The sequence below is a fragment of the Vicugna pacos genome, chromosome 1 (assembly GCF_048564905.1).
Source record: "Vicugna pacos chromosome 1, VicPac4, whole genome shotgun sequence".
Lineage (NCBI taxonomy): Eukaryota > Metazoa > Chordata > Mammalia > Artiodactyla > Camelidae > Vicugna > Vicugna pacos.
The window spans coordinates 21,845,187-21,871,393 of record NC_132987.1 but is presented as its reverse complement, the minus strand read 5'-3'; the positions used below and the strand labels follow the sequence as shown (position 1 = coordinate 21,871,393).

The 26,207-nt window shown below is 40.0% G+C and overlaps 1 protein-coding gene across 11 annotated transcripts in view; it reads left to right on the top strand.

Annotated features, from left to right (window-relative positions):
- The window catches only part of SLC9A9 (solute carrier family 9 member A9), a 599,624-nt gene that overhangs the window by 315,318 nt on the left and 258,099 nt on the right, over positions 1-26,207 (top strand). The window lies entirely within an intron of this gene.

The following is a 26,207-nucleotide window of genomic DNA, read 5'->3' as shown; positions in this document are numbered from 1 at the left end:
ATTATTCTTTCAAAACTTGCTTTTTCCATTTGCCATCATGTTTTTTACAGTGTATTCATTTTGGTAATTCTAGATATAATCCATTCATGTTAACTGTTGAGTAACATTTCATTATATAAATCTATCAAAATTTGTGTATTTTCCTATTGATGGACCTTTAAACTGTTGCCATATTTTCACTATTTGAAAAATGAAATCTTTGCGTGTGTATATATATATATATATATATATATATATATATATATATATATCTTTGTGCTCATGTGAGAATTTTATATATAATACATATAGATTACACAATGCTGTAATACATAAAACATAATACAATATAGTATATTACATATTGTTATATATAAAATATATATAAATAGTGAAATAGGATGGTAGATAATATCATTTTCATCTCTACATGCACACACATACATATACCTTATTTTATGCTTTCAGTGTAGATTCTTTTCTGTGCTTCTTTTAAAAAAAAAAAATCTAATGAGGATTGAACCCAGGACCTCATGCATGCTAAGCACACACTCTAGCACTGAACTATCCTCCTCTCCCACCTTCCATACTTCTTGTTCTTTCCTTTCCTGCTTTCATTTGGATTATTGAATGTTCTGTGTCCCTTTTATATCGTCATCATTCTGCTACTCTGGAGTGATTCATTTTGGTTCATTTTGTTGTCTTAGTCATTATCCTTAAATTATAAATACATAATTCATAGCATACATAATTAACAAAGTCTGAAATAAATAAATATCTCTAGCATCATCCTGGATAATAGTAAGAAATTAAAATCCTTTATCTCTTCTTACTCCTCCCATCATTCATGTTAGTAATTGTCTAGTATTTTAATTTCACCTCATTTTTAACTATTTAATAATAATTGTTGTTGTTACAGTTAATGTTTATTTTAGCTTATGTTTAATAGCTTCTTTAATTAACATTGCTTCATGAACCTACACTTTCTTCTGTGTCTAGTTTTCTTCTTTCTGAAATTTTTGCTTTTGTGATTCTTTTGAGATTAGTAAATTAGTAGTTTAGCAGTAAATTACTAGTTTTTAGCTTAAAATTTTCTTTATTTTGTCCTCATTTTTAAAAGACAGTTTATCTAGCCATAGAATTCAAAATTGACAAATATATTCCCTCAGAACTTTGGACATAATTAGAAAACTGTATTTTGGACTTTTTTGCTATTGATTAAAAAATGCTCTGTGATTGTTATCATTTTTAAAGCTAATCTGTCTTTTCTCTCTGGTTGGTTTTTGGTTTTCTCATTACATATTATAATTGTGCAATTTCACTATAGCAATTCCAAGTGCTTATTAATTTTATTTTGCTTTACTCAGAGCTTGATATGATTCTTCTATTCTACAAATATTCTCCTAGAATATTGTCTCTCCCTCATCTCTTTTCTTTCTTCTGAAACTGTTATTAGATATATGCTGAATATCTTCAGTTTATTCTGCATCTGTCTTATTCATTTAAATATTTTCTCTCTTTGTATCAATTGAGTTATTTCCTCAAATCCTGTTCTCTGATTCTCTTTTGAGCTGTGCCAACTGAGTTTTTAATTTTATTACCTCTGGTTTTCTTTCCAGATTTTGGTTTGTTTCTTTTTCAAATTGGCTATATTGTTTTGTTATGTTTTATATTTATTTTTAAGATATCATTAATCATTTTAAATGTAACTGTTTTGGAGGGCTTACAGATTGTGCTGCTGTTTCTATCTCTTATGGTTCTAGTTAGTTGTCCTTTTTTTAAATATTTTTATTTTCTGCCTCTCCCTCATAGGAGTTTCTCTTTTTACATTATGTATATATTTTTAATTTTTTTTGTTAAACAATCTTAAAATGAAAAGAGAAGGATATTGGTTTCAATTCTTCTTGGGGTCCATTGCAGAAAGCACAACAACTCATCTTTTGTGAGGTTTTTGTGTTGTTTTTTGAATAGCATCAAATGGAGCTCATCCCTCTTGCTTTCAGTTTTCCTTTGTTCCTTTCTCCTGGGGATTTCTATTTCTTTATTTTGCGTTCAGCTATGAGTTAAAAAAATTGTAATTTACATACAAATTTACATACACTAATACAGGAGAAAACTTTACATTAGTTTAGTTCTACTAATTGCAAGAACCACATATTAATGACTTTCTGAGGACACTTAACTTCCTTAACACTGCTCTGTACTCCTCTCGGCACTCAATCATGTCAAAAAGTCATTGAAGACAAATAGAAATTTTAAAAGTGGTTTCTGTACAACTCCTTTATTATGTACCAAAGATAGTATCTGCTAATATGGTTGTCCAAAGCTAAAGTTACAAACATATGGTCTATGGTCAGATCCCATCTGCAGACATATTTTTAGTCCACACAATGTTTAAATTTTTATATGTTTCCTACATTTAAAAATTGGTCAATTTTACATAACGGTGAAGATTTTTCAGTGTCTTTTACAAAGAAAATAACCAGAAAAACGCAGTTCCTCCTGCACTCCTGTGCCAGTCCTGAAAGTTAGAGTTCTTACCCTTTCTCCCTTGTTTCCACAGACAACTTGTTCCTTTATAAAATAGATGTGGCCTTGCAGGCACCTGAGTTTGTAACTTCTAGTTTAAGGAAGTAAAAAATTTGTAGAATGCCATCAGATAAATCACCATTCAGATCCTAATAAATATGTAAAAGGCTGGTTAATGTGGTTAGTTGCTGACTGCTTTAGCATGTATGCACTTCTTTGGCTCACTATGGTCAGAAAGATGATCTCCTCTTTTGGTATACTCCAAGGGAAGCATGTTTATTTTGGAGAGTAATCCGAGGTCTTATAAAGAAAACATATACATTAACTAGAGTAACTATGAACACAGTGGGTTCCAGTATGGTTTGGACCAGCAGAAAGAGCAGAAACGGCATTCATTTTGGCTTTGTATTGGTACATTTGTATTTCTGAAGTTTCGTGGTTTCTTTGGGAGCAGAGCCTCCAGATCTCTCTCTAAAACTCTTGTTTCAGCTGGTGGGCCCCTTGTTGGAAACTTGACAGAATCTGTGGGTAATTAGTAAGAATTGGACATGTTCCAAGTCTAAATTATTCCTTCTTTCTAGTTTTGCAAGAATTCAGCAGTATCACAGCTGAGTGGGAGTGCTGTAAAATGTTACCGAAGAGCTTTATTATTCCCTGTAGGTTACTATTTATTAATTTGGTCAGTACTCATACGGAAAAACAGTCCTTATTGTGTTGAAATCTCTTCTGTATAAACTGTGTTCCCAGATACTCAGAAGCACATTACTTGTTCTGATTTGTACCCCATACACTTCCACCTCCACTTCACCCCTACTTGAGCTACACTGAACTTCTCACCGTATCCTAGATGATTGTTACTTCCTTGAGACCTAATGCCAGCTTTTCCCTCTTCATCAGGCCCAGTTCTGGTTTTGTCTCAAGTCAGAAGTCATTTTCTCTCACTAACACTATCATCCTGCTTTATTCACTCTATGAAGAGCATGGCTGTCATCTTGTTTTATGGCTAGTTCTCCAAGTAGCTGTTCATTACTAGTTTTTGAGCTTCTTAAAAGCAAGCCCTACCTATTTTTTGTCTTATTCATCTTCGTATTTCTAAAGCCTGGTACCCTGCTTAGCACCTAACAGGTACTCAACAAACTCACAATGTCTTGAAGTAATCTTAATTACTTCTGAAAAGGACGTGAGCTAGTTTACGGGCCTAAGGAACATTTATTTTCAACATGGATAAATAAGATTAAAAACTGGTAAGATATCTCTTAAAAGAAATGAGAAAATGAGTATCGGGCACCAGTTAGATCCTTAATTTAGCACTAAATTTTGCTCAGAGCCTCCTGGCAACAAAGTGAAAAGGGAAGTACATCCGTTTATATGATTCTCTAAGCCAGTTAAAGAAAACACACAGATCATCTGCCAGTATTGCTTTGTTATTGAACTCCATGAGAAACAAGGCATAGGGTGATGTGGTAGACAATATTATTGACTATAGGCTTATGAAAGACACAAAATTATTCTTCAAATTGACCTTCTAAAATCCACCCTCTACAAAAGCTAAAAGTAAAGCAATAATCCCTAACTAAATAAAGCCACTGCTATAACAATTCTTCAAAGATGTTTCCTCGTGATCTGACGTGGAACAAAGTTAGAGCTTAAGTAACTATTAGTTATTCACTGCTGTGTAGCAAATTACCCCCACAGCTTTGCTGCTTGATATGGCAAACATCCATCTCCCATTCCTGGGTCCATGTAGGCTGGGTATGCTGGCTCAGGAGCTCTTGTGGCCTCGCAGCTAAGCTGTCGGTCAGTGCTGCAGTCTCTGATGACTCGACTGGGACTGATGGATCCACTTCCAAACTCACTCACATTGCTGCCAGCAGAACGTTTAACTTCCCTGCCATGTGTTCTCTGTAAGGCTGGCTATGACTTAGCTTCCTCCACAGAGAACAATCCAGGAGAAAGATGATGATGTGGCACATATGAGAGAATGAGAGAGCAACCAAAATGGAAGTTGTGGGGACCGTTTAAATCTGATCTTGGAAGGGACCTGTTATCACTTCTATTGGTCACACAGACCAACTCTGGTACAGTCTGAGAGGGGATTACACAAGGGAGAGAATACCAAATGTCAAGGATCATTGGAGGTCACCTCAAAGGATGGCTGTCACAGCAACCCTGAAGAATGTTTGGTTCTCATATACTTTGGATGGTCCTTCTAGAATCTCAGATGTGAGCACTTTTAAGTAATGCATGAAGACCATTCAAAGTCGACTTCTATGGTTGCAAGTCAATGCTTATGTTGTTGATTAATGAGGTATATATATACTTCCAGTCCCAGGAGACAAATGTACTTGGTATGGGGTAAAAATGTGCAGGCCTGCTGTGCATATTTCTTTCCCATCCTTGCAGTGATTAAGCCAACAGTATCCTCAGAAGAAATCTGATTATGTTCAAGTACTTAGAAGAGCTGAACATAGATTTCTGCACATAAAATATGGAAGAAAAACTCTTGGCTTTAAAACCTTTAAGCACATGTGTAGTCACAGGCATTCTCAGCCACAAGTCTTAGAAATGCCATTTCAAATGCTAGATTTTAAGGACGGCATCTTTTTTTTTTTTTAGTTGAAGTACAATCAGTTACAATGTGTCAATTTCTGATGTACAGCACAATGTAAGGACTGCATCTTAAATGGTCCTCAGGGACAGAGCTAAAGAAGGGAACTGTCTTATAATGTTAAAGGGACTCCTTTGGAAAAAGTCAGGTATTACTATCATTCCTATTGTACAGGGGGATTAAGTAATTTACCCAATATTCCAGAGCTAAGCATCATATATATTAAGCCAGGAGAAACAGATTAGGCTCTGTCATATTAGGCTACATGCAGAATTATCCCATTCATGCCTGTATTTCTTTAGCCTTTTAAAAGGAATTATGAAATGATTAAAAATGAATGAAATATTAATTAAAAGCACAAAAGCTAGTATTAAATAGAGTTAAACTAATGTACTTAAGTATCAAGAATTTCTAGAGGGTAAAAAAAACACTTTACGTCCTTTTATAGGCAGCTGGTAAATGTTTGGAGGAACTGACCTGATACAGCTGGCTTTCCTCACCGGGAAGAACTTCTTAACAGGCAGACTTTAACTAAGATCTCACCGTTGAAATCTTGAGAGGTGTTGACCTAAAGTCCTTGGGTCTGAGCCAGAGCCTTCAGCCCCCATCAGAGCATGCACAGGAAGAGGCCAGTGGCTGCAGGACTGCCTACGTGCTGCTGGTCCCATAATAAGCAAGCCAGCGAATTTTCAAAGCACACTGGTCCAACCGCCCTCCTCTCTCCCCTGACTCTTGGCTGCTTTGAAACATTAAATAATACAATAGCAAAGTTAATTTTTATATGGTAGTGTTAAGGACAAATAAAACCTGTAGTAGTAAAAAGTTTTTAAAAATTGAAGAAAGGCATTGACTAAAAATAGGAAAGAGGATGTTGGAAAACTGTTATATACAGGCTGGAAATGCAATAGAGTAGAATTTCTCCAGGAAGTTTCCCCAGCAGGGCCTCAAGTCTTAGCCAGGGGAGTATGAGGGCACTGGATGGGGAATGGGCATGGGGGTGCAGGCACAAGGAGGGGAGGGGCACGTGAGAGCAGTGTAGGGGAGAGTGGAGGGTCTTGGGCCCAGGGAGGGTGTTTCCTCCAGAAGAATCTGCAGAGTGAGCGATACTCTTGTGCAAACCACTTGGACACATTCCATCGGGTTTAGGCGCCTTTCAAAATAATGTAGAACTATGTCTTCCTTCTGGGTGATTTTATGTGAGAGCTGGATAACGGGTTCAATAAATAGCCCCCAAAAAGTGTGCTTCACAGGCATCTGCGCTTGAGAATCAAGGAATTAGACTACCTGGTCTATTCGCTGGAGTTCTGCTCACACCATGGCACTGGCCCCAGATTTCAACACAACACTTGTTCATGAATGAAAATAATGAGACGCCTAGTCCAGCTACATGTCTTCTATCAGACATCTGTCTTATAGGATTTCTTTAGCCATAATTACACTTCACTATTCACAAATCTTCCTACATCTGTTGCACAATATGATTCTCATGACAATATAATAAATAAGGTAAACTAACATCATTATCATTCCCTTTTCACAGATGAACCAATAGAGGCAAAGAAGAGTAGTAGTAACTCCCCAGGTTTTCATATGGAACCATCATGTATGTGTGTCATGCCTTGCCTCTTACCCCATTGAATCCTTACTGCAGTCCTGTAAGTTACTGTACTGGAGACGTTGCATGACTTGGCCCAGTAAATTGCTGCCTCCAGGGTGGCGGAACTCCTCTCAAACCTAGAGGATATGGCACCAGCCCTCCTATCTCTCCACAGTGAAATTTGAAAGCAGTGGTTAAACTTCAGTGCTATAAATTAGCAGTAGAGAGTGGGAGAGTTAAATACATGAATTTGGAAAACTTTTTAATACTGGATTTGGAAACTGTGCGTAGGTACACAAAATTTTAAATCAATCTGGGAAGGTGGTATGATACAGTAAAAGAGCAGAGGTTTTGAAGAAAGGTGTCTTGAATTTAAACCCTGGCTTCTCCATTCACTGTTTAAATGGATTTGGCTAAGTCACTGAACTTTGCTTAATGTCAGTCCCCAAATCTACAAAATGGAGCTTTTACCACAAAATTTATTTAATTGAAATATGATGAAACTCAGATAAGATACTGTCTATGAAGTCACTTTAGAATTCTAAATTCTGAATTCTTTCAAATCTTTGTGTAAGGAGGGTCACAGGTCACTCTCCATCTCAAAATACTGATTGTTGGTTTACATATTTATTGTCTGTCTCGTTGCCTCCCCCTCATATTCACCTACATAATCCCAGGTCTACAACAGTGCCAGGCACTTAGGCACTCAGGCACTCAACAAATATTCATCAGATGAATAAACATGAACACCAATAGAAAGAATCATACTGGAATTTTATCAAAGAGAAGAAATTTTGAAAAATAACACCTATACTGTCATGATTGAGACTGTGTCCTGTCTAAGGGAAATGAAATGTGTGCTTAAACAAATACACCTGCAGCGTTTCCACTTATCCCCAGTCACCACTTTCTTATGCCCAGTTAAAATAAATCACACAGAGCTTCACCCCCATATTGTTTTCTGATCTTCAGCAAGTCCTGCCATGAGCTAGAGACTGCCCAGTGGGTCTTTTCTCTCAGCCTTGGGCACAGTGAAAAAGAGGATTTGAAGTAGTTGAAAGTATTTGTTGGAAAAAAATATTTCAGCCTTCTGGTCTGTTTAACCACCTGTATCACTCATGTTTCATTACCTTAGCTCCTCTCAATGACTATAAAATAATTTCCCAATTCTTCCCTTAGTCCTGGTTGCTGACCAACATGAGTGTTTTCATAGTGATCAGTTTTTCTGATTTACTGGCAGTCATTTTTGGGACATGATGTCAAATCCATTGATGAACAAGAATGTCACCAATCTCTGTACATCATCAATATTTAAAAAGCTAATAATGTTTATTAGCTTTAAGGATTGAGTTACCAATGTTAATATTTAAGTCTAATAAGTTAATATGTTCTACGTTTATTTTTTGCACACTTAAAGAATTCTAATCTGTCTAGAGGGAGCTTCTCTGATTTGCTGCATTTCTGGGCAGCAGACTATCTGCAAGCAGCACTGGGCTGATAGGTAAGAGGCCAAGAAAACACTCGTTGGGACAGTTACTGATTAGCTGCATGACCCTGGACAAGTGACTTCATTCTCCCTATTTCCTTTGGTTTCTGAGTTGAAAGAAAAAAATGGAAAGAGCCCCTGATTTCCTTTGAGAGATGATAAGACAGGTGAAATGTTCTGGGACACTTTGATCCCTTACAGGTCTCGAGAGATCCATAGGTGTTTGTTTGTTTCTTTCATTTCTTTCCATTTTATTATCTATGTTATTATGGGTGATACTGAACACTTCAGGGCACTGTGAAGGAATTCGGATTCCTTGGTCCTCACAGCCCTTGTACGTGGTCAGCCTTACCTCATTTGCTTTGCAGTAGCACAGAGACAGAGAGAGGTGAGTGACATTTTGCTGGGTCACAGAGAGTGTCAGTGGCAAGTTAGGACCCAATGCAGGCAGTTGTTTAGCTCAAAGTCCCACAGCTTCCCTGGATGATTTGTGGGTCGCATCTCTACTTTATGTTTAGTAACAACCGCCACGAAAATTGCTGATTACTCAGATGTTAAGCACAGCCGTATTTCTTTGCAAACAAAGTCTTTCCTCACAGAATAAAAGAACCACTTATGCTTTCCAAGTATAGACCCTTTATTATTAAATTCCTGGGCATTTGGTGATTTATACTATTTATAATTCAATGCTCTTAGTAATAACAAAATTGCTGTAACCAATTGTTTGATAAAATACAGAGACATCCGGAATCTTTTTTTTTTTTTTTTGAGAGTTAAATAGTAATATGAGATGGAGTGAGGTGGGGGCAGGGAATGTAATTTTTTTTCACACCCTTTTCCTGTGAGGCACTCGGTAGGCTTTCTTTTCCTCTTTGTGGCCACAGCCCCACTGCGCCTGTGTTTCAGCAGTAACTGTCCCTTCAGGTTAATGAAGGGATAACTAGTTTTAGTCTTGTTTAGAATGAGGGACATGAGGGACTGAAGCCACCAACATTTCAGAGCTGTGAGTTCTTATCACCTAATATTCAGTAGCTGGTTGGCCAAGCAAATCAAGGCCTTAAAAAAAAAAACAAAAATGAAACAATAAACAAAAGCATTATCCTGCTCCCTGAGAAAGATACTGTCATTGTTAAAGAAATGGCAGCTCCAGAGGTGTCTTATTGTCTTGATTGGTGCCTGCTGTCCCACACAGTGAAAACCAAATTCCCTCTTGAAGGACCAGAACAGCAGCAGGCAGCACACTCGCTGTGACTGGAAAGTGGGGAATGATTTTAAATACATTGTGTTGACCTTCTTGCAGCATTTTAATAACTCAGGAAGGGGAGCCATGGAACTTCCGATGAACAAGTACTGAGTGAGTGCTGTCAGTAGCGCTTGCTTCTGTAATGTTCTGGGGTAGCATGTGGAGATTAGAGGCAGGTGAGGGTATTTTTTTAAAGGCAGCTATTGGAGAAAGTTATATCAACAGCAATGACCCAGTGCTGAGTATCTGTCTGAGAAAACTGGGTAGACATTGAACTCTCATCAGCTCTAAATTCCCCTCCAACAAGCCCCAAAGGGAGCCTGGCCACAGTCCATCCTTAGTTCTGCTCGGACTCACAGACATGGCCTTCTCATTCTGGCAAAAGGCAGGAGTATCATTACGTCTCAGCGTGTTTTATGATGCCTCATGGAAACAGCTGTGCTGCCTGTCTTTGTGTGGATACAGTTTTTAAAAAATGGAAATTGCCATGGCAACAGCTGCAGCCACTTATTATAGAGCAGTAGAAGTGACGCCGGTATTTGTGAGGAAATCTATGCTCTCAGAATAGTGTGCCCCTTACAATGGAGTGGATTTCTCCTACTAACATTTCCATTTTTGAAAAATCAAAAGGTATAAAAACGTGTCCAAAAGAAATTTACCAGGGAACTGGAGAACTCAGGGAATTGGTAAGCGGGAACGGAGCCTTTTAACTATGGCCCTTGAGTTAAAAATCCAACTGGCAATCTCAACACTGGGATTCTAGGGAGGGCAGTGCTCATTATTTGTTTTTAACCCCGTGGTACCTAATATGGTACTCTAAGCAGAATTGCTTAATTGCGGTGACAGGGATGATTAGAATTAATTGCAGCCAGTTTTCTGCTTCTTTCCACATCACACCTTCCTTACAGCTTTGAGGAACCTTTAAATTTGAGACTATCAGAACCAATGTGCCCTCATCTCAGCCAATAAATATAAAGGAGTTTAAGTATAAGCTTCAGTTTTCTTTTAACTCAGTTCTGAGGTAAATAACATCTTTCATAGGCTCATGCTAAATATTCTGACACTTTCTTTTTGCTAAGCATTAAGAAGGAGAGTGAAGAGAAAAGCTAACAAAGAAAGATTTGCCATGACATGTGTTTAAGACTTTATACATTAAGGAGGGAGCATCCTATGCTGAGTTTTGAATGAGTTTTTCATGTTCTCTAAACATGATGTCATATCATTTTAATGATCCCATAGACCATGTCCTTGATGGAAGCAGCCAGATAATTTAACAGGAAGTGTTTAACTATAAGAAAAACAGAAAAGTGCTGTCAGTATTGTGTAACTTATGAAAATAAGCTGTGTCTCTAAGACTACAGATAAATAAGCCTTGAGCATGGCACAAACATCTATCAAATCCAGAATTTTTCACTCACTTCCAAAGAACTCTGATACCTGATGAGATATTTCAGGTGTACTTTTGTCTCTGAGAGAGTCACAAGGTTCAAATCCCTTAAATAAGTTATTCCATATATATATATATATTTTTTTTTGGTTGTTGGGCCCTGAAGTTTTAGAGTATATATTTCACCACCAAAATTATATTTCATCTGAGCTTTGTTCAACTAGGTTGTGCCCTGGTTGTTTTCCTCCCATCACTCAGAAGAAGCAGAGAAGCCCATGGAGAAAGTTTTTTTGCCCTGGGCTATAGGAAACATATTGCAAAAAGGCTCCATCTCATCCTATTCCAAGAAACAACTGAAAAACAAAAACTTCCCCCCACTTTAAATCCAGTCACTAGGGATTGTTTTATTTTCATTAGAAGACAAGGCAGCATATTAGAATCTATTGTGCAGCAAGCAGTATGTCCCATCTCTCTCCTTTCTGCTGCCAAATTTGTTCCCCATTCAAGCCAACCAAGCAACTGTTACACAAAATAGGCTAGAACACCACTGGATGGAATCTGTCCAGGGAAATCTTCAGTGCTCGTGATTTACCAGTCCCCCTTATTTCTGTACTTCATCCATACCACTCTAATCAATTTATTCATGGCATTGCATTGTATCTTACTTGAGAGGCTCAAGAGGAAGGTAACTTCAGCAATTTTATATTCACTAAACTAGGCAAAAAGGAAGGGCGTGCTGATTTAAATCTTGATGCAGGAAAGGGAACCTTGAAAGGAATGCAGCAATAAAGAAGGGAGATAATCTTTCTCTTCATAAGAAGTCAATACATTTTCCTGAATATGGTAGCCTCAGGCAGATGTCTGATAAGAGTTGTTGGTAGAGAAGGAATTACCATCTGGTGATAAAATGCATCTTAGTAAAATTAATTTCTCATTTAATAAGTACATTCAATTTTACTGAACCACCTCTGAAGCCAAGGGAATATGTCTGTTGGGAGGATCTTGGATCTGCAAGGAAGATCTGGTCCTCTAACTCCACTTATAACCTTTGTTGGTGTGCTTAGGTCAGAAGGAACCACTGCCCCCAAATCCTTGTGTATTTTGAAGCACAAATCATTTGTTCAAGAACTCATCAAGGGTCACATTTCTTGATGGCGTCCTATCTAGATGTCCTCAACTTTGCTTTGAGGTATAGGTTTCCAACATTTTGCCGCCAGAAGAGTCAACATTTGGTACCACATTCCATTCTGATAGAAAAATAATGTTTTAATTATCCATAAAATTTAGGAGCAGCCAAAGACAGATATGCTACTTCCTGCCAGATAACAGGCAAGACATTCTACCTTTCAAACACAAACATTTTGTTAAGCCTGGGGAAAGTCTGGAGGAGAGCTGACCCTGATTCTACTTCAGTTACAATAGCTGTACAGTGGCCCCGGGGCCTTTTTTTGGTTTGCTCTTAAATAAACACATAAAGAAAGAACTAAAGAAATATGCAGCTGGATGCTTTGAAGACCTCACCTCCCCAGTAGAGACTACCTAAGGGAAGAACTTACTCATTGGGACCACCAGGTATAACTAACCTTTTGTTGATGCACAGACATGCCAACAGTTTACGGGGAGGAGGCAGTGAGGGAGAGGCAACACAGGAGATTTGGAACTTGGGTTCTAATGCCAGTCCTACCACTTACTTGCCATGTGACTTTGGCCACGTAGCTTAACCTTTCTCAGTGTCCTCAACTTCTCCTTGTAACATGTGGATAATATTATGTCTTCTGTGGGGTGGTTGTAATGATTACAAATGCTGTTACAAAATGCCTCTCACGGTTCTGACTTGCAAGAGGCCCTCAATAAATGGCAGCTATTAGCACTGCAATGTAAGAAGCACAGGGTCCAAGACAATACTAACACCGAACATTTTGCAGAAACAGCCCATATATATATAGCTTTCCAAATTCAGTGTTTAAGGCTCTAAAATTACACTGGCATTGCATGGGCTGATCACTCACTTTACCAGCAAGCTATCTTTTTATATTTTCCTAGTTTATTTTATTATGGTTTTAAAAGCCAGAAATTATTATTTTTTTCTCTGTGTCATTTTGGTACCTTACTAAGTTCTTTTTTTTTTAAATCCAGAATTTTGAAGGCTGAACGTTTTCAATGTAGGTAATTCAACAAAACCATGATCTTGTTCCTCTTCACTGCCACCTACACAGACTGGTTGGTGCCAGAGTCACAGATTATCGGGTAATTCCAAGGCAGAAGGTGGCAGAGGCACTCATCCAGTTCTCTGAGACTCGTTTTCATTACAGTCCCCACATTTTGGCATTAGGTCTGTGGGATTATCACACGCTGCCTGTGATGAAGTTACCTGGGGCGTCACCATCACATTTCGTATGTATCCATGGTGCTGTAGTCTCTACCTATGCACTGACCTCTTGCTGATGACGCTTCAAGAGCACTAAGTGACAAAGCAGGCTTTTCACACACAAAAACATGAATTTTGGATTTTGCTATTTCTCAGCATAAGGTTTTTTAGAGCTTCTCTCTTGCTCTCTAACACACACACACACACACACACACACACAGACACACACACACACTTAATGGGTATGAGAGCAGCACAGTCCTCTATTGTTTTCATCTAAATGGTGTTCATCTCTCCTATCACTGGCTCACCTCTGTTTCCATTTGGATGCTTTCTAACAATGGCCCTGAGGCATTTTTTTTAACTGCATTTTCCAAGAAGGTGGTAATAGGTTTGAATAAAAACATAATGAATACACTTAATCCAGAGGAGACAGTGAGATATAATTATTGAATTCTGCCTTTTCTTTCAAAGACTTTGCAGTTTCTCTATAACCTTAGTCCCTCTTAAGAAGTAAAGTTCAACACTAGCTGGTAGCATGCTCAGTAAAGTGGGTAGAATGGTAACACAAAAGAGACCTGACCAAATAAATAAAAAAAACAGCAAACAAAAAACTACAGAGAGAGCAAGACTGACCCCTACCATAAAAGGAACAGAGGGGAATTATCATAAAGTAGCCCTCACCACCTGCTACGTGCCCTCCAAGTAGGGGGATCTACTTGGCATCTTGTACCAGCTCCTCCTTTCAACCCACCCTGGCTACTAGCTTCCTCCCTAACGAAAAATGTGAACAATTCACTAGTTTTTAACCCATCTCAGAAAGAGACATCTTCATCCCAAATGCTATTTATTTCCAACATGTTACTTATTTAGTAATTGAGCCATCAAGGAACATTTCTCCCCCAAATTCCTGGGGGACAGTGTCCTGCTTCTCCCATTTGCTCTCGTGATACATAAACAAAGACAAAGGTAGTGGGTCTTCTGAAGATCTAGCCGTGGGTGCATGGAGCAAAGCCTGGGAGCTGTTGTGTCTCACACATCCTGGGTAACCTAAGAAGAGCCAAGTCCTGATAGTGGTGATGGTGAGTCTGGGCATGTGACTTTGGATGTTTTGAGTCGATAAAGTTAAGCTAAACCATAAATAGGGAGCAGGATTGGTTCAAGTCACAGTTAATTTATGCATCATGGTGTTATCTGCTATACTTCCGAACTCTGCCATTTACTCCTGTGTAAACAGAACTCTCCAAACCTCACCTTCCTCTCCGGGTATACTTAGATGTCGTTATTCACTTGCATTCTCCTATGCACTGCCTGTTAGCCCACAGCAGCCATGTACGATTTCTGTGTGAACAGGAAGGATGTGAAAGGCCATGGCTTAAGCACAGGGTTTCTTCCACGACCCCACTCCTGTTTCCTGGACTTTGCACTTGTTATCTGGTTGTCTTTCATCTCACCTTCTTCAGATCACAATTCACTTCAGCTTATGACCACTCCCTCCTTGTTCTACCTATTTGTATATGCCTACTTCAGTGGTTTTTAACCTTTTTGAGATCATGGACTAAATGGAGAAGGTGTATGAAATTAGGGACTCTCCTGCCAGCAAAGTGAGTGTGTGTGCTTGTTTGAGTTTACATCCATCTCTGGACTCCGTAAATCATTGCTTTCCTGGCCATCTTGCTGGTTGTTTTTGTGCTCATTGTGGCTTGCTCACCTGGTCTAACTTGAAGCCTTCCACTGACCTCCCTCTACACCATTCTCAGACTCAGTCTTCCAACGTGAATTTTTCCCAGCCTCTGAGATATTTTTGGCCACATGTGCAAAAACCACACACCTGATTCTTCAAGACTGCTTCAGGGCCCACGGCCCCAGCTCCTGGCACTGCACAGTAGATTGTGTTCCTCCACAGCAACAGCCATGGTAAATGAAGTGTTCAAAATGCTCGTGCTTGGCATTCGACTCCAAGTCTTAGTAACTATCTTTGCTGCATAGAATGGGACAGACCTGCCTGTTGTTTGAGTTAGGAATCCCTCAATTTTCACAAGTTGTATTGGTTTGAGATTCAGATATAATGTTAAGTCTACATTCTTATCCTGGATAAAGCTGTGCCCTGAAGATCCAGTATCAAGAGATGACCCTACTGTGGAACCCTAGCATTCTGCAGTATCTACTTTTCAGCAACTGTTAGACACATGTAATGTCATTTAAAAGCATTATGTGGAAACAAAACCCACTTTGATAAGATTTGTTGGTCTGCAGCTCCCATACTTCAAACACAAAATCGAAATCTGTGGAGGGGAGGCAACTACTTTGGTAAAATACATGAGTTTAGGAAGATAACTGTGTGCTTTGTCCCCAAAGACAACCTTGTACTCAAGCGAGAAATTATCTGCAACTCTAAAAAGATGGATGCAGATTCTCAATTAAGTTGTGATTTGGGGCCCAGATGCTCACCTAATTGCTAATAAATGGAAAAATAAGAGAAGGATCGGGGGCTACAAGTTGATCAGTGTGAACATTTCCTGGAGGTTGGCTTGTCACCAGGTAAAACTCCATCAGGCTGTCTCAGAGAGCTGTTTGTAACAGGAGTGAGGTTTATTTAATGCAGGAATGAAAAGCGCCCAGATTAGAAAAGCTTTTCATAGGACATTATCTATGGTAAGTCCTTTCACGCAACCAGAGGAAACTAGCATTTCATCCAGCCCCTTATCTCTGTCCTCAGCACACAGCATTAGTGGAGCACCGCAGGTCCCTATGCAAGCAAGTGCCTGCTTTCAGATTCTTCTTTATGTCTAAGTGACATGCAGGAAGCAGTGAATTGGTGATTGCCATGAAAATAAATGTCATTGATTCCTTGATTATTGCTGATCAGCAATTCCACACAACTTCCTTAGACACCCTCTGTTTGTGAACACTTTTTGCTTCAGGTATAGCAACGGGATTTCTGTGGTCTGTCTACCTTGGTGTCCCCTTCTCCAGCAAGGCTGCTAGAAGATCAGCTCTGTTGGATTTGCAAGACAGTTGTGGATTTCTTCGATCTTAACTGTTGTTAACAATTTATATGCATCTCCCTTTTTGATACTGTCCCAGTAACTTTGTGCTTTACAGGCCTCATTAAGAAAAAGATGAATTCAGTATTTGATCTAAGTCTAAACGTTATTACTCATTCCACCCCAGAAAATTCTTATAATGGTCTGACACATTAATTGGAACTCCTAAATGCCTCTGTATTCTTAGAAGTAGACCTCAGTTTTTATAGACTTCTTCTGAGCAAATGGTGAAAGATAGAGTAATTATTCCAACAATAATATTAATACGAGTAATAGTAACAACTGTAGTAGCAGCCAACATTTATGGAGTGCTTTCTATGTTCCAAGTAGGAGCACTGTACATGTTTAACCCAGTTAATCCCTGCTCCATGAAGGAGGCACAATTTTTATCATCACCGTTTATTAGATGAAGACACTGAGACACAGATAAGTAATTATTCTAAAGAGACAGTAGTCACCACATGGCAACACAGGGTGAACCGAGATGAAATGAGATGAAATGAGACCTGAGCTGGTGTTGCCATGAACACCTAGAGACGTGGAGTGTACAGAGTTTCACAACAGACTCACTGGATATGGAGAAGAGGCCTCCCTGAAGAAGTCCCAGCCTGCGAGCAGCACTAGGTTGTCAGCAAAACAGCCCGTGTGGAAATGGCTATATTCGCTAATGTGATTTTTCTCTCACAAGTTAGTATTGGAAGTCCTAAAATCTTCAACTTCCAAGAGTAGTCTGCCTCTATGGTAGGAAGGTGAAATATTTGTTGAGTCATTTATCCGTGAGCACGCTCGGGCAGTAGATCCAGGTGTTCTCACGTCCCATCTGCGGCTGTGCACGGGCTCTCAATAGTGAGGCCTGAGTTGAGTGCCTGCCCCTCCAGCTACTAGGGAGTTACTTGGGGCAAGTGATTTACCATCCCTGGGTCTATTGATCTCTAAAATGCAAATATTTTCATTAGATGGTTGGAAGGATTAAATGAAGTAAAATATACAAAGTTACTGAATTTCTCTAAACCATGGTTTCCTCATCTATAAAATGGAATTCATAATAGCAGCTACTTCAGGAGGCCCCTGTGAGGGTTAAATGAGATAATGTTGATAAAAATTCTTAAATGCTCCATAGGAACGAATGCAGAGAAATGATAAGTATTCTGAGTGCTCAGAAAATGTTGAAGCACCTGACCCCCTTCTCCATTTCCAACCTTGGGGATTAATATTTGGTCTTTCTTGTGCCTGTTAATGATTATATTTTAATTTTAACTAGATTTCCATCTTTAGTGGCTATTAACCTACTTTTCTATGTCTTTTTATATCTATTATGACTAAAAGTTTCACATATCACAGTACTCTTTGGAGCTAAGATTTCATTAGCAAGGATTAAAGGAACTGAAAAGTTGGAGAGGGGGGTTGAAGTTCCCATTAGATCATGAGAATTAGTCTCTCTCTTTTAAATAGGCTCACGGTAGTGCGATTCAGATTCCTGTCTCTGCTTCAGAGAAGAAAGAAAGGAAGAAAGAAAGAAAATGAAATAAGAAGAGTATTTGCAAGTTACTTTTATATTTAGGACTATCTCAAATTCACTTTTCTCTCAATATTAGGTGTAAGAGAAAAATTCTCAAAGCCCATAGACTAACTCAATTCTGACAAGACTTTTCAGGCTAAATTGCAAAGTAATTTAAGATCTCCTTTCAAAGAAAATGCACATATAATTCATAGCAAACCTCCTTCAACTCTTCTTCCCTTTAACCAGTTTTAAACACAGAGCTCTCTTTGTCACTTTAAACTTGGAACTTAATGGACCAGAGCCACTTAGGACTCCGTCAAAGACTATTCCATGCTGAAATTTGTAACTGTTCTTGATGTCATTATCAACCTGGCTCCAGCCTCAATCATCGGTGCCTTCATTGCTTCCCCACTGCTCACTAAATACTCAGCCGTTTCCAGCGGCAGGATCTGGTTTGGCACAGAAAGCTGAGTACTCTCCATCCCTCTCCTGATGATAGTCCTGGAGGAAGCTGGAAAATACAAAGAGTCGGTGACTCTTGGGGTGGGAGGTTCCTTGAGGCCCCATTATGCCAGTGTCTAGTGCATGGATTTCCTCCATAGTACCTGACGGGTAACTCTTTCATGCTGTGTTTAAGTATCTCCAATGACAGAGAACTTGCTTTTATAGATCCCATTTCATTTCCCATCAGATCTAAGAATTAGGAAGTTCTGAAATAGAATATAAAGCTGAACTCTTTCTCCCTCTGATGTCTTACTTGGGGTGTTTATCTTGCCTTCTGGAAACACAAAGAACGAGGCCAGTCTTTCCTCGGCATGATCACCTCTCAAGTGCTTACTGTAGCTGTTTCTAAGTCCATCTGTCTTTTAAACTCTCCTCCTTATTTACACCTTCCTTCCCACACCTTCCTTCCTACTTTTTCTCCTGGGGTCTGCTGTGGTTTGTCAGGTCTCTTTCAGGTGGTGGCATCCAGACCAGAGAAGAGAGGCCTGGTCTGCTCCAGCCACTGAGGAGTACAATGGGGCCATGCTGACTCCTGCCCAGCTCCCTTGAATGTTATAATGTAGCCTCCACCTGGAATGTTCTATACCATGCTTTCCTCTACCCTGGACTCTCCAGTGGAAGCCCTTTCACCCCTAGAGGAAAATCCTAAGTCCTGAGAAAGTCCTGAAAGCTTCCACAAGACCTGGCCCCAACCCCATCTCCAGCCCTGTCTCCCACCACACTCTCTCCCCTTGCTCATTGCCCTCCAAGTACCCTGCCTCCTTGAGGCTCCTCCGACCTACCGAGGCAGCTCTGCTTCAGGGACTAGAAGACTCACCCCATTTTTTCCACTCAGGACTCCACTTCATAATGTTTTTCAGAGAAGCCTTTCCTGTCCACCCTAACTAAAGCAGCACCCCCAGTAGACTCTATCCCATCCCCTCATGATGCTTCATTTTTCTTTTCAGTCTCTGTCATTAAATCATATGTCTATTTTCTTAGCTATTTATTATGTCGTCTTCTCCACTGGAATGCAAGGAACATGAGGTCAGAAGCTTTGTTGTGTTTCCTCCTGTATCTTTAGTGCCTAGAACAATGTCTGCAGATCATAGGTGCTCAGTAAATATGTAGATGGACTGAATCTGTTAATTCAGCCTGAGATCCTATTATTCTGGAGGCAGCCATGGTATACTAACTCATACTTCTCACAGAATTCTTGTCTTTTTCTCTCTTGTGCCAGACCTCAAAATGGCAAAATGATCTTTGTCCAGGATTTGGGAAATCACTCTTTGGTATGAATTTGGATTCTCAGGGAGCAGTCATTAACTAAACAGTCCCCCAGAAGCCGAAAGAGTTAATTAATGTGCCTCCCCAAACACAGCTCTTAACCCTGCAGGGTTGTTGGCCCTTGGAAAGGTGAAATCCTACGGTTCTAACTCAAGCTCAGCGAACTTCTGGCCAGCTCCTCTTATTATTAAAAGGCAGCTCTTCTAAACTCCCAGGGTGCCTGGAATGCCCCCAGTTCCTCAAGTCATTATGTTTTACAGCAGGTTCTCTTGAAAGAGCTTCATCGGCCTTTGGCAGAACATAAGCCAGAATAATGGGCAAGCAGATGCCAGAATGAATTCCAATGTGTACACACAATTCTTGGCCCCATAAAATCAATTCGTTATTCATAATTAAGCAACTTCTTGAGAAAGGGAAGGTTGATACAGTTATTAAAAGATAAATAATAGATAAAGATGTACTTGTTTCTCTTTTTTTGGAGGGAGGATAAAAAATTTTAAACACAAAATAGCACTGTAATTAGTTTTTCTTCTACTTTGTTTCTTACCTGTGACACTTAGGGCCAGCCAAACAGAGCAGCTTTTACAAATTTCCATCACCCCTTTGTGTTGTGTTTCTCCTTAAAATGCATCCTTCAGAGCAGAATGGCAAGGCAGCTCCCGATAGCTGGGGAGAAAAGAAACTAGAAGCACCTGAACATAAAGGTCGAAAGGTGTATCATCCTGTAATGTGAGTCTTTTCTGGTTTTCCAAATTGAGTTTAGGGAGCAGAGCTGAAAACCTAAGTTGCTAAATGCCTTAGTACTAAAAGGAGCATCTGGGCTGCCAAGCAGTTAGGACCACACACCTCCCAACAGGCTTAATTGGCAACAGAATTAGCTTTATTTCCTCCCATTTCTACCTCATCAACTTGGTCTCAAATCAGTATATAAAAGGGATAGGAAAGAGAGGGGGTCCTCCTTGGAGACAGTGCAGGTTGAAATGTGAAGCTATTACCCCTCCCCGTGAAAGAGATTCCTCTCCCCTAAGTCAAGTGGAAGGAACCCCCTGGAATCATCCAGATAGACTGGAACTGTCTGCGAGAAAAGGGCTTCCAGCTCATCCCCCGTGGAGGGAACTGCAGGGGGGCTGAGGTCCTCCCAAATCAGAGCAGAGAAGGGAGCTCTTGTGTGTGGCTTCTTGGAATAGGAGAGCACAAGAACACAAGGGTTGGCCTAGAGATTTCCGAAAGGAATCAGCAGGAGCCTTCTGTGTCAGCAGGACCTGAACGCTCCCTGGTTTGCTGTGTTTGGGGGAGCGATCAAGAGAGAGGTGAGAGCCACTGACCTGCCCAAGTGGCCCCTGATCCAAGCCAAAGAAAAGGGCTGGGGATGTGTATAGCTGGCAGGGCAGATGAAAAACTGAGTGCCTCCAGAGAGGGGACGCTCAAAAAAAAAGAGATGCCACCATGTCAGCAGAGGCATCCAAGAGAAGAATCAAGCAGGAACAAGAGTGAGGCCAGGGGCCCCTGACCACTATGGACAAGCAGTGGGCCACCTAAGATGGAAAGCTTGGCTCCCATCCATCCTTTATGCCTCCATCACCAGGGGGTGCTGGTACCCAGGAAGGTGGTGGAAGGTACCTCTTCTGCCTCTCCTTCCTTCTAAATCATCCTGCCTGCTGCTCTAGAATATTCTGCAGGGAGAAGAATACTGCTTTGATGATATAGGTTTTAAGCTGGACAGCACTAAGTTTTAAAAACTGAAAGGAATTGAATAATGGAATTTGACCAAGACATCATTAATGAAATTATACACCCAGCACAAAGAGGGATTCAATATAGTACAGTTAGAATCAGTGACTGGAAAAAAAATTCATGTATATGTCCCAACTAATCAAGAACTCTGCAATAAACTGGTGCCAGCAGTTAGAAAAAAAAATTTGTTAGGGATTAAAGATTTGGCAGAGAAAAATGGGAGGCTCTTTTGTGTATCTTTGGCTATAGTAATCATCTCCCCTTTTTTTCTTTAACGATTAAATTCACAGAAATTCTAAAAGGGATACTATGTATTTGCATAATACTTTCCTTCTAAAATTCTTAAAGTAGCATTGATTTCATGTTGATAGAAGAAATGAGACAGGACTGGGATATAGAGAAGCAGGTTGTCCTAATCAGGCACCCAGGACAGTGAGTGGATTATGTATGGAGGACCAGTCAGAGGAGAGCATCGTTATGAAAAAATGGCTGTCTGGTAATTTGAGGTTGTTGGGTAGTTTCTGTGAGTAATTGTGGGGGAAACATTTTAGCAGTAGCAGTAAAGAGTAACAGGAGTGGGTGGTGTTGGAAATGGGGTGGTCTCGAGAAAGATTGTAAGAATCAGGAAATAAATGACTTCATAGGGTCCAGAATGGGAAGATGGCCAGAGTTTTGGAAGGGATGGCATTGGTGGCAGTGATGGTAGTACCATTTATAGAATACTTTACACGCATTATCTCATTTTCACTCAGCATAATTGCAGTACCTTCTTACACACCTCCTCTTCATTTTACTTCTTTTCCCCTCTCCCCTTCTCCTTCTTCTTCATCACTAGCATTTGTTGAGCATATGTGCCCCATGCCATTCTCCACAATCGGTAAGCTCAAATGGTCCCTGAAACCCATAGATTCTAGACCAGGGACCAGTCAGCACGTGAGAGAGATAGGTGATGATGCCTCAGTTCTGTTTTGATTGAGGTACTGATTGGACATCCAGTTTGAGATACTTCTTTTAGAACGAAACCAAGCTCTGAGTGAGAGAGAGAGAGAAAGAGAAGGAAAGAGAGAGAAGAAGGAGGAGGAGGAAGAGGAGAGGAAGAGGGATGGGTTATTTGAAAAACAATGATTTACTTAAGAAATGTTTATCTAGTTCTTAATATGTGCCAAGTACTACTTGAAATGCTTTAAAAACATTAATTTATTGATTTCTCAGAGCAATCTTATGTGACAGGTACAATTATTATCATCCTGATGTTTATTATCATGTTTTAACCATCATCATGATAGGAAACTGAGGTTCATATAGTCTTTAAGTAACTTGCTTGAGGTCACACAGCCAGTAAGTGGCAGAGCTGAGATTTGCACCCAGATCTCAGATTCAGATACTATGCTCGTAATGCTACCTAAGCTGCCAGGTGGGCTCCCTGCAGGAACATTATAAAGATGAAAAGATAGGTTGTTGAGAAACACTGGGGTTTCCCTCATATCTATGAATCTTAAATGATCTGGTGAGTAGTATGATCCTTATTCAACTTGCTCTCATCAAAGGAATTTAGGATATTTCATACATTTCAAAAATTTTGAGTAAAAGATATACACATTTATTTATGAGACTGGATGCAATATGTATCATCAAACTAGTTTTTGCTGAATAATCTGTTTCTGAACAGAATGAATCAATAACCTGGACTTATTTCCAATTTATGAGATGAATATTTAAACACCACTGTGTATTTCTGGTCATGCCATTTTCAAGGATATTGGTTCCATCCAACTCAAATATTCTTTTCCAGAAATCTGGGGACCACAGATCTATCTTCTCCAGCTTGTTCTATGAATAGTATCTCTTTAGAGTGTTGTCCCAAAGAACAAGAACCGCAGGTTAGCAGAAAGTCCAATTCCTCTTCCTCACCTCTCCCCACTTTGGTATTTGCATCCACTAGTGGTTCAAGCCTCTCCCTTGGTGCAGAGGAGGAGGTGTTTCCTTTTAAGTCCAAAGTGCTGAAACCGTTGGAACATGATATTCCTTCCTCTCTTGGGTTGAAGTTGGAAAACTCTACACCCACTACCCAAACCCTCAATTGTTTCCAAAAACACCCTCTGCAGCTGCTGTGCCACAATCCAGAGGCTTAGTGTTGAAGCTGAGTTAGAGCCTGGAGGAACCACTTCCTAAAACCCTGGCAGGTGGGAGAGATGCAACATCCCTGAACCATAGGCTCCTGCTTTCTTTACCTCACTCCTCACCGAAAGCCAGAGGGCTTTGCCTGCAGAACGTCCCTTGCTAAGCTTGGGGAGATGCAACTCAAGCCCAGTCTCCTGGCCTGTTCCTGTCCTGGGGCAGATCCCTGTCCAGACGGCTGAGGACACTCCTTTCCTCCTTAATTCTCAAAGCCAGGAGCTCCGCACTAAACATGACAACCTGCTAGCCTCACTTCTGTGGCCATTTCCTCCCTGGAAACCCATCTGTTCCCATGAAAAAGTGACTGGTTCCCTGCAGCAACCTGGAAACACACGGTGCTGGGAGGGAAGCCATACCCCACTGGCCCATAGTGGGGACCGAGGCCGGGTTCAGCCACAGCACTCTGCTCTCTGTCCTCGGGAGCTTGTGGAAGTCCTTAGTTAGAATGATGATGACGATGTTGGTAATGGAAGTTAACATTCACTGAGTGTTTATTTTTTGTGCACATAATCAGCACTCAATGACTGGCCCTACAACCCACAAGGTAAATATACAGATTCTAAATGTACCTCATATCCTCACACATTTCTGGGGGATAAGTACTTACTATTATGTCTACTTTACAGACTTTGAAACTGAGTCTGAGTATGATGAAGTAACTTACCCAAGGCCTTTCAGCCAATAAGGATCAGATCTTTGAGGCTCAAACTGAGAGTCTCAAGTGTCACCTTCAGTCTTGATTTGATGTATTTTATTTAAAAAATGGGAGTCGGGAGAAAGAAAAAGTTAACCTTACCTGCCTATTTATCTAGCATACATTTTATAGGATCAAATAAAGTTACAATGCAGGCATAAGAGAACTAAATATTATGTAACTGTGAGGGCTTTTGTATATTTTTAATGTGGAATTTAAAGCTCTGGGTGATGCCACCTACCCACATTTACCCCTCCACAGTTGCCCACATACATGCCCCTAGGCTCTAGCCGTAACTATATGGTTCTACCTTGAAGTGCCCTTAACTCACCTGCCTGCCTCCTTGCCTTTGCTTCCACTCTTTCCACTGCCTGGAATACCCTCTCCCTATCACTGATTACTGACTTGCTTCCTTGCTCAAACACGACCCCCTCTATTCTAAAATAGTCTCCCTTTCCTCTTTTGCCCCAATAAATGTTGTACATCTCTCACGAAGTCACACTCAGCACTATGACTATAGCTAGTTGTCATCTATATCTTAGGCTTCTCTGCCTATGCCTTGCAGGTGGTCAATAAAATGTTTGTTAGCTTAATTCTGCTTCTCTTTTCTATGCCCTTCCCTGCCTGCCCCCAACACCTTGCACCTAATGCATCTCCTGGTATAGAGCAGGTACCCAGTGCATCCTGGGTAACATCCTGAGGTGCTTTAGGGCTGGCAAATTCAATGGGCAATCCTCTATAGGTCAAGGAGACTTAAACTCTTCTCTTCAGTTAAATCTGACGTCACAGGGAAGGTAGGCTGTACCCTGTTGGGTGGGGATCAGAGCCCAGGAAGAAAACATTTCCCAAAACGCAAACTATCAACCCATAGGGATACCCAGATGATTTTATGTGACACACAGGTGAACTTCTTTTTTTTTCAAAGTTTATAATTGCATAATCTCATTTGTATTAGAAAGAAATATAATAAGCACATCAAATCTATGATTTCATAAAGATTATTTAATAAAAGCATTTACATTTGAATAAAAATATGTTGATTTAGAGAAAAGCATCACAAAAATAATGACACAGAATATGACCAGAAGGTATGCTTGTGGGGCTTTGGGCTCAGGAGGCATGGGGACAGAGAAAACACTTCTGCTGAATGTGGAGGTGAAGATGGGGGTGAAGACGTGCCTGTTCTATAAGTCAGATCTGCTGGGGGCAGCCTGAGGAATTAACAGAATTATTTACAAAACTGTGTTACTGTGCAAAAACCTTTGTTTGAAAGGCAGACTGCAACTAGAGTGTTTTCTCATTACTATTGTTTCTTCATTGGAATGAAGAAATACGTTCACATCTCACGAATACGGCCTTAGGCACCAAGTTTCATGATGGCCAGGGGGTTTCACACACATTCCCAGGCCTGTCAGCTACCAAGTATCCAAATATGGGTTTGCTTTTCCTTTCTTTTTTTTTTTTTTCCTGCAAAGCACCACACTTTACAAAGAGGAAAAATACTTCAAAGGCAATCCCTTTCTCGCATACATTTCAGGGTTCCATTTGAGATCCACATTCATCTTCCTTATCCAATTACGTGATCAAAGCAGAAGGGTTTGGCCTACTTTGGCGGTTTAAAGACATCCAGGGAAAAGCTAAAAACATTTAAAACTACCTTTTCTATGCCAGACATCTTCCTAGAGGAGAATTGGAATCCACTCCCCCTGCTTCCTCTTAACTAGTCTCTAGACACAAAAAGTCAGGTGAGAGAGTTAACGTGCTCTAAACATCCAACCCATAAAAGATTCAGTTACATTTCTGTAAAATTCAATCTAATCTTAAGTCAGTGTGTCTAGTGTACTGTTTGCTCTCTCCACAGCTACAAAGTCCCTTCCAGAAGCTGCTGAGAAACTCTTGTTTTTGTCTGATTAATTTTAAAGACCTTATATTAAAATAAAAACTGCAACAACAAAAAAATCTGAACTGTTAATTCATTAGTCTCCCCAAAGCTACTGGCTCTAGCAATCTGTTCATTTTAGTGCTATAATATGGAGTCCATGTTTCCTAAAATAAGACATACCTTGTCCTTTACATGAATAGTCTG